Below are 8005 nucleotides of genomic sequence, written 5' to 3'. Positions count from 1 at the left end.
GCAAGCCACCAAGTCTGAGACTCGAACTACAGTCGGCCATATGGGAGTACAGTGCCTTAACCACCACACCACTTGCCATCCCTAGGCACATGGAGTTTAAAAGAAAGGTCTAGATTGAAAAATGGGGATTTCAGGGACCAGCAGGTGGTGTGGTGGTTCAGGTGTTGGACACTACCACATGGCCGACCATGGTTCGAGTCCCAGACCTGGTGGCCTCCTTACTCCCTTCTCCCCCACTCCCGTGTTTCTCTATTAAAACTATAGGAATTGGGAGCCAGCAGGTGGCGTGGTGATTAAGGGCACTGGTCTCCCACGTGGCCAACCATGGTTTGAGTCTTGGACCTGGCAACTTGCTTTCTCTCTCTCTCTCTCTCTCTGTCCATCCCTGGTCAAATTAAAATAAATAAAAATAAATAAAGTTAAATAAAATAATTCTTTATTTAAAAAAAAAAGAAAAAACATAGGAAGGGAAAGATTGCCTGGGAGAGGGTAATCAATGAAAATTAGAAAACTCAGGCCCCTGGCCTGAGGGACACCCTATCGAACTGTCAGTTCAAGTCAGAACCTCAATTTTATCATCTGTAAAATGAGGATAGTAACAGCCATAGCACACAGTCTAACTGACGGCTTTTAAGTCATGGTTATGAGTCCCTGAGACAGGATCACTAACTTGCCTGAATCACACCATTGACTAATGTGACTATCAGGGCTTGAATCTAAAAGATTGATGACCAACCTTTAAACAGGGGCCAGCGAACTATGGCCTTGCAGATCATATGCCACCCTGTCTGCTTCTGTACAGCCTGAGTGATTTTCACATGGTTGGGAGGGGAAAAAAATCAAAAGAAGCATAAAATGTTGGGATGTGTGAAAAATTCAGTGTCTGTAAAGAAAGTTTTACCAAGTATAGTCATTCTCATGCATTATTATGGCAGATTTGGGTAATTGTGACAGAAACCAGACACTGTTAAGTTCCCTAAGTCTAAAATATGTACCATTCTGACCTTTACAGAACAAGTTTGCTGAAAGATCGTGCTCTCAAGAGCCCCACCCTACACAGCCTGGCGTCCCCTGCAGTCCTGCAGCCCCCTGCCTACCTCTAGGGGCTGCCATGGGACCTGGGCAGGTAAGCAAGTGGATTTGGGCCACCTTTATACACCCAGATTGTCAAGACTTGCCCACTGTGGGACCAAAGGATCAAGATCGGAAACATCCAGAAAATGCTCCTACACCAGTCCCTACTGGTGCCCCTGTGGTGGCTGGGCCAGGTTGTCCAGCCCGGGGGCTGCTGTGGGAGACCTTTGTTCCCACAGGATCTGACTCATCTGGAGTATTCTCTGGGTCTTGTTTGGTTTTCAAGGAACCAGCTTCAAGGAAATCAGCAAGAGGAATGGGTTAGCCTGAAGAGTAAGTCAGAGAGTTGTCACAGGGCACAGGGGGGTTGGGAAAAAAAGCACTAAGCCCAAGACCTGATGACAACAGCTTCCTGGAGGAGGAGGTGAGAAATGGGGAATTCTGGAAGAGGGACTGCCCACCCCACTTGGACCCAAGTGAGGAAAACTAGTAAGTCTGTTTATGTATTTTCTTATAGTCAATTTACATAGAAAAATGATTTTTCTTTGCTTCTCATTCATACACATTCCAATATTATAAATGACAAACCCTCCCTTACCCAATCCTTAATTAAATATATAAACAGTTTCAAAAACATACACTTTAAATTGGTTGAATCTTGGGGCCAGCAAGTGGCGTGGTGGTTGAGGCACTGGACACTCCCACATGGCTGACCACGGTTCCAGTCCCAGACCTGGTAGCTTGCTTTCTCACTTTCCCTCTCTCTCTCTCTGTCTGTCTCTAGTCAGATTGGAATAAATAAACGAATACATAAAATAAATAATTCTTAAAAATAAAAAATAAATTGGTTTAATCTTGAAGTGTAATCCAATGAGACTGTAAACTAAACACTTCAGGTCCTGTACTAAATAGTAAAATACTCGACGGCCTTCAGGATCCTTTGACTGATTTACATCAATAAGAGAACCGATTTTTTAAAAATATATTTATTTATTTAATTCCATTTATTGTTATTATTATTATTTTTTAACTTGACCAGACAGAGAGAGAGAAAGGGAACATGAGAAAGCAAGCTGCCAGGTCCAGGACTTGAGCCATAGTCAGCCATGTGGGAATCCAGTGCTTTTAACCACCATGAGGAGTGCTGGCCCGAGAACCAACTTTTGATGTGGTAAAAGAAATGTGTTCTTCTCCAATTACAATTTCAAGCTCCTGTGGGCCGACCTGTCAGGGGGAGACCACAAAGCATCATCTTCTTTTGTAAATTCACTGTCATCAATAATTCTCTTCAGTTCTTCCATCACACTCTCATGTACATAAGCCTCTTTTCTGATCATGACGTCATTTTTAAAAATTGCTGTTATTGGCACATCTAAGCTTTCTGTCTGGCTAAAACTTGAACTTCAGAAACTTGTGTCCAAACTTGTTCTTGTGCCCTGCGTAGGAGTGCAGGTCGAAATCGCTTAGCCGTAGCCATGTTTGGCCCCCGGAAGCCCGCCTCCTGTGTGGGGTTTTTGTGTCAATTGGAAAAAGGCTCCCCTTTGGGCTGGCCCATAGCCATGCGGTTAAGGGCCAAATCCTGCATGACTGACCACAGTTTGAATCCCAGCCCTGGTAACTTGAAAAACACACTGGACAGGGCCTGCTGGTGGCATGGAGGTTAAGATGACTTGGTCCCACATGGCCAACTATGTGATTTGAGGCCTGGACCTGGCAGTTTGAAAAAACATGCCAGGCTCATGTGCATGCCTGCCCCAAGTCCTGAGAGGAGAATGGAGGAGGAAGGATGCATGGCCATCTCCCTAGGGGTGCTGTCTTACTTCTCCCCCTCCACAAGCACACCTTCCCTATAGCAGATTTCTTTTTAAGGAAATATTTATGTCACTGGACTCCCACGTAGTCAACTACGGTTTGAGTCCCAGACCTGGTGGCTTAAAACTCAGGCCAGGCACATGTGCGTGCATGCCCAAGATACCAACAGGAGAATGGAGATTAAGGGATTGTGGTGTGGCCATCCCCCCACCTGGGGTGGGTGATTTCTCACTTTTTCTCTCTGTCTCTGTCTCTCTGCTGAGCACACTTGCCCTATAGTAAAAATCTCTCTCTCAAAAAAGAAATATTTATTAAATTTTATTTGTTATTATTTTCTCTGGGAAGTATATGCCCTCTCTGAAAACTGAAAAAGAAAAGAAAGAGGCTTCCTTCCCCCACCCCCACCCCTGCCAACGCGTGGCCCTGCCCACACAGGATGCCTTTGGTGAGCGGAGTGGGGCCTAGACTTCAGCCAGGTACCTTTGTGCAGTGGGCCCACTTCCCAGCTGTCCAGCACTGTCTTACCTGAGAGAAGGGGGTCCTGAAATGGAGTTTATGAGTTTGCCCCTCCTTCTGCTCCTGCCCAGCCAGTCCACAAACCCTCACGCGTGTGTTTCTTCTGTATAATCAGGATACCTGTCCTGTCTCCAGGGGATGAAATCAGGGAGTAGATGACACCTAGGGAGTTTTGATGTCAGCCAAATGACCATATGGAAGTGTGCCATTTGGGGTCCTCCAGGAGCTGCTAGTCACAGAAAGGGCTTTGTTGTTGATAGATGTATTGGGTTGTTGGAGAAGTCGTGACACATTTTTCTCTGCAAAACTGTGTCATGACTTTTCCGACAACCCCACACGCCCGTCTATATACGTCCCAGACAAGTTGGAAAGCAGAGCAGCGCGCGCCCAGTCTACCCTGGCTAAGGCCACTGCTACCTCATCTCACATGTTGGGGGTGGAAGAGGGGCAGAGAGAGCGAGATACTAGCACACAGAGCTTCTCAAACTTCCTGACCTCTCCCTGGGGACATGGTGACAAAGCAGGGTCTGACTCAGGAGGTCGGAGATGGGGCCAAAGAGCGCATTTCTCAAGGGACCCGGATGCGCCCATCTGAGAACTTCACTCTGCCTCCCGCCCCCCAAGATCCCAGCACAGATTAAAAACTGGAGGCTTCTTGGCCCCAATGGCAGAGGAGGCAGTGAGGGGTCTGATTCCTGAAGGAAGCCTCAGTCTCCTGGGACCCCAGGGACTATCCCCCACATTGGAAAATGGAAGTAGAGGTCTGGGGGGTGCTGGAGCTGAAGATGGGCTGGGTTTCCCCGGATCAAAGCAGGCTCCCCAGGCTTTGTTCCCGAACAAGCAGCCTCTTTGGAGGCAGACTGGAGTTTGGGGCCACTGGCCTTGGGGCCTGGGGAAAGTGGTGACAGGTCCCAGCCCACTCTCTTTTTGCATAACAGCTTGGCTGCCTAACAAAAGGGCGGTCCTTAAAAGGCCTTATGGGGCTGTTAACAGCTTCCGGCAATGGTTTAATTGGGGGCGATTAAAGTGTCCTCCCCAGGAAGGCCTGCCCTTCAAAGGCCAACCAGACCTGCCTTCCCGCACCTCTCCTCTCAGCCTCTCCCCTCCTGGTGGCTCTGCCCTCAGCCGCTCCCCTCCCCCGACTCAGCCTCCCCTTCTCTAGGCTTCCTGCAGACCTAGGAAGTCTGTGGACGGACCCTTTGGCCAGCCTGTCTGGGGGCATTCTGTCTCGGCCCCTGGACCAGCGGCACCATTTGTTCACACAGTTTGGCCTCGTGACTGAGCCTGGGGAGGGAGGGAAGGCAGACTGAGTTAGAGGCAGTCCCGGGAGCTGTACTTTGCTGTCTGTGCCCTGGGACACCCAGCCTGGCCTCCAGGCCCTGTTCCCAGCTCCTCCCCAAGACCCTCATCTATCTGGAACTTCATGGTGACTGTTGAGGGGTCCACCTCCTACCACACATTCATCTTGGCACCTCTACTGAGCACTCTACCTGGGAGGTATTGGTGACTCAGGTGACCCACAGGAACCAGGACTGGGGGGAGGAGGGAGATAATGGGAGAGTGAATGGGCAAAAGCAATGGGGTGTGATGAGGTAGGGTGGGGGCCAGAGGGGCAGGGAAGACTGTGGCCAGCTCAAGTTAACCCATCTGCCAACCCTGACGTTAGCAGCAAGACCACAGCCAGCCTCACTCAGACGTCCACCAACCAACTCAGGGCCCTCGAGAGGGGACGCTGGGTGGGCACTCCATCCAGCCTAGAAATAGTCACTCTGTGGGCATCTGGTTCAGATGCGAACTCAATCTCAAATACACCCTTTGACCGAGCCAGACTGTGGGAACTGTCTTAGAGGCTGCTTCAGACATGATTTGTTTAAAAATTGTATTTATTATTGTTGTTGTCTGTTAATTTGCTATAGGGCATGCATGCTCACCAGAGAGAGAGAGAGGAAAAATGAGAAAGCAAGCTGCCACATCCAGGACTCAAATCTCTGTTGGCCATGTGGAGGGTGGGGGCCAGAGGGGCAGGGAAGACTGTGGCCAGCTCAAGTTAACCCATCTGCCAACCCTGACGTTAGCAGCAAGACCACAGCCAGCCTCACTCAGACGTCCACCAACCAACTCAGGGCCCTCGAGAGGGGACGCTGGGTGGGCACTCCATCCAGCCTAGAAATAGTCACTCTGTGGGCATCTGGTTCAGATGCGAACTCAATCTCAAATACACCCTTTGACCGAGCCAGACTGTGGGAACTGTCTTAGAGGCTGCTTCAGACATGATTTGTTTAAAAATTGTATTTATTATTGTTGTTGTCTGTTAATTTGCTATAGGGCATGCATGCTCACCAGAGAGAGAGAGAGGAAAAATGAGAAAGCAAGCTGCCACATCCAGGACTCAAATCTCTGTTGGCCATGTGGGAGTCCAGCACCTTAACCACACCACCTGCAGGCTCCTGGGCACGATTTTTCTCTCTCACCCCTCAGCCCTATCCTTCAGAGTCCAAGCCTTCTCCCTCAGAGGCTCTGTTCCCTGCCGCAGGCCCTGGCTCCATGTTATTGGCCAATGCTCCTCTCGGAGAGGGGTACCAGAGCCGCTGGGACTTCCATCTGCATCAGCAGACAGGGGAGGGAAGGCTGTCCCTTCCACAGCGTGAGTGGGGGGAAGCGGCCTGAGGCCCGGAGCGGGGAGGCTCTCCCAGCAGCAGCACAGGCCACAGAACGCCTCTACTGCGTCCTCTGGAGGGAGGTGTCCCTACCTCGACAGCCTTCCTGCTCTGGCCCAGGAACCAGCTCTGACCCTCGGAAGCCCACACGGGGCAGAGCCAGATGAGCATGGGCCTGGGAAAGGCGGGGGTCTGGGGCTCCAGGCTGACTTTTATTCTCAGCCCTTTCTCTTAAACATCTGAGCTGGCCAAGCTGTGGTCCTGGGGCAGCTCAAAACCAGAGCTGTAAGTTCTGAGGCAAAGCGCCCAGAGCTGGGCTCTGCATCCACCTCGGGAGGCTCTGCAAGGCAGAGAAGCAGGTATCCAAGGGGCCAGGGGCCTGCTCAGCCCACCAAGAACCTCCCATCCATCTCTCCTTGGCTGGCAAAGAGGTCCTCTGTGAAGGGACTCTGAGCTCCAAATTCGGCAACTCCATATAAGCACCAGTGGCCCCCTCAGAGGACACGTGCAGAGGCCCGAGGTGGGGGGGGGGTAAGAATCGGGGTGCAGCTGCTTGGAAAGGAGCTGTCTGCACCCTTGTCCTAGCCACTGCCCCACCTGGCTTGTCTGCCTCCTGGCACCCACTCCGACGCATGCTGTTACTCCTAATGTGACCAAATGTTCCACTTTGCCTGGGACAGGGAGGGTTCTAGGATAAGAGACTTTCACTTTTAAAACCTGAGCAGTTCCAGGCAAAGCATCCCGATTCGCTTAGGACTGAGGGCTTTCCCAGGACAAGTGATAAAACTGGAAGGGCCCCGGGCAGACCGGGACGAGCAGTTAACCCTATTTCGCCACAGACTCACCTCTGCCCCATCAGCCCCCTGAAACTTCAGGGCCAACCTTTAAATGCTTACCCTCCTACACCCTGGGGAATAGGGGGTGGTAGGGTGGGAAGCGGGGCTGCACCCACCAGCCTGCATGCAGCAGATGGGGCGAGGGGTGGGGAAGCTCCAGGTTTGAGTGACACCAGCCCCAGCCTGGGCTCGCCGGGCCCACCTCTGAGTCGGCACTGGGCCTGAGCCTTTATCATTCCCTTGCACTATCTGGCCCCCAAAGGAATATCTGCTCCTCCTGCACCCCAGCTCTGCCCTGACTTTGATAAGCAAGGGGCCACCCCAGAAAGGAGGAGGCAGAGCTGTGGCCTGGTGCCTCCCTGGCCCTGAACCTCCCCCCCTGACTTAGGCCAGACATGGTCCAGAAGGGCAGCTGGGCATCCTTGGGGCTTCCCACCCACATCAGACCACCCTGGCCACTACCAACAGGCCAGCCTGGTAAGCAGGAATTCCTGTGTCCACTCGACAAATGAGAAGGCAGAAGCTGGGACAATGACCTGCCCAAGGTCATCAAGCCAGACCACAGCATGTCGGAGCTGGAGGGACCTCAGAGGGCATGCCCAGAGACTATGGAGGTGCTTCAGGAAGAACATGTGGCAAGTTGGACATGCTTTGAGTCCGGCTGGAGACCGGCCCACAGATGAGGACTCAGCACTGCCCCTGTCTGCTCTGGGGCAGCTGGCATTCCGAGCCCTCCCTGACCACTCCCCACCCTCATGGTCTCCACCTCTGCCCCGTCTTTCCCTGACTCAGTTTATCCCAGCTTCACTACTGGGAAGTAACACCTTCCTTCCTCCCCAGATCTGTGGGGACCCTGCTGGTTTTTCAAAGGCCTGCTGGTCTCCTCCGGGCAGCTTTTCTGACATGCCAGTCTGAAATGCATTCTCCAGAGAGCTGTGGACTTCCTGTGTAAGGACTGTGCTGGGCCCTGGCATCCCCTGGGCTCTCGCAACCACCACACACAGCAAGTACTCTCCTTGCACCATCCTCATGTTGCAGACAAGAAACAGAGGCAAGGGGACAGGCGGCAGACAGCAGGCCCAGGGTTGTACCCCGGAGGCTGCTGGCAGT

General features: G+C 52.0%; 1 pseudogene; it reads right to left on the bottom strand.

Annotated features, from left to right (window-relative positions):
- Window positions 1-1916: 1916 nt before the first annotated feature.
- Window positions 1917-7631, bottom strand: LOC106736134 (protein mago nashi homolog 2 pseudogene; annotated as a pseudogene).
- Between the last annotated feature and the right edge of the window lie 374 nt (window positions 7632-8005).

The sequence above is a fragment of the Tupaia chinensis genome, unplaced genomic scaffold (genome assembly GCF_000334495.1).
Source record: "Tupaia chinensis unplaced genomic scaffold, TupChi_1.0 Scaffold000661_1, whole genome shotgun sequence".
In the NCBI taxonomy this organism is placed as follows: Eukaryota; Metazoa; Chordata; class Mammalia; order Scandentia; family Tupaiidae; genus Tupaia; species Tupaia belangeri.
This window is presented reverse-complemented; position numbering and strand designations above follow the sequence as displayed.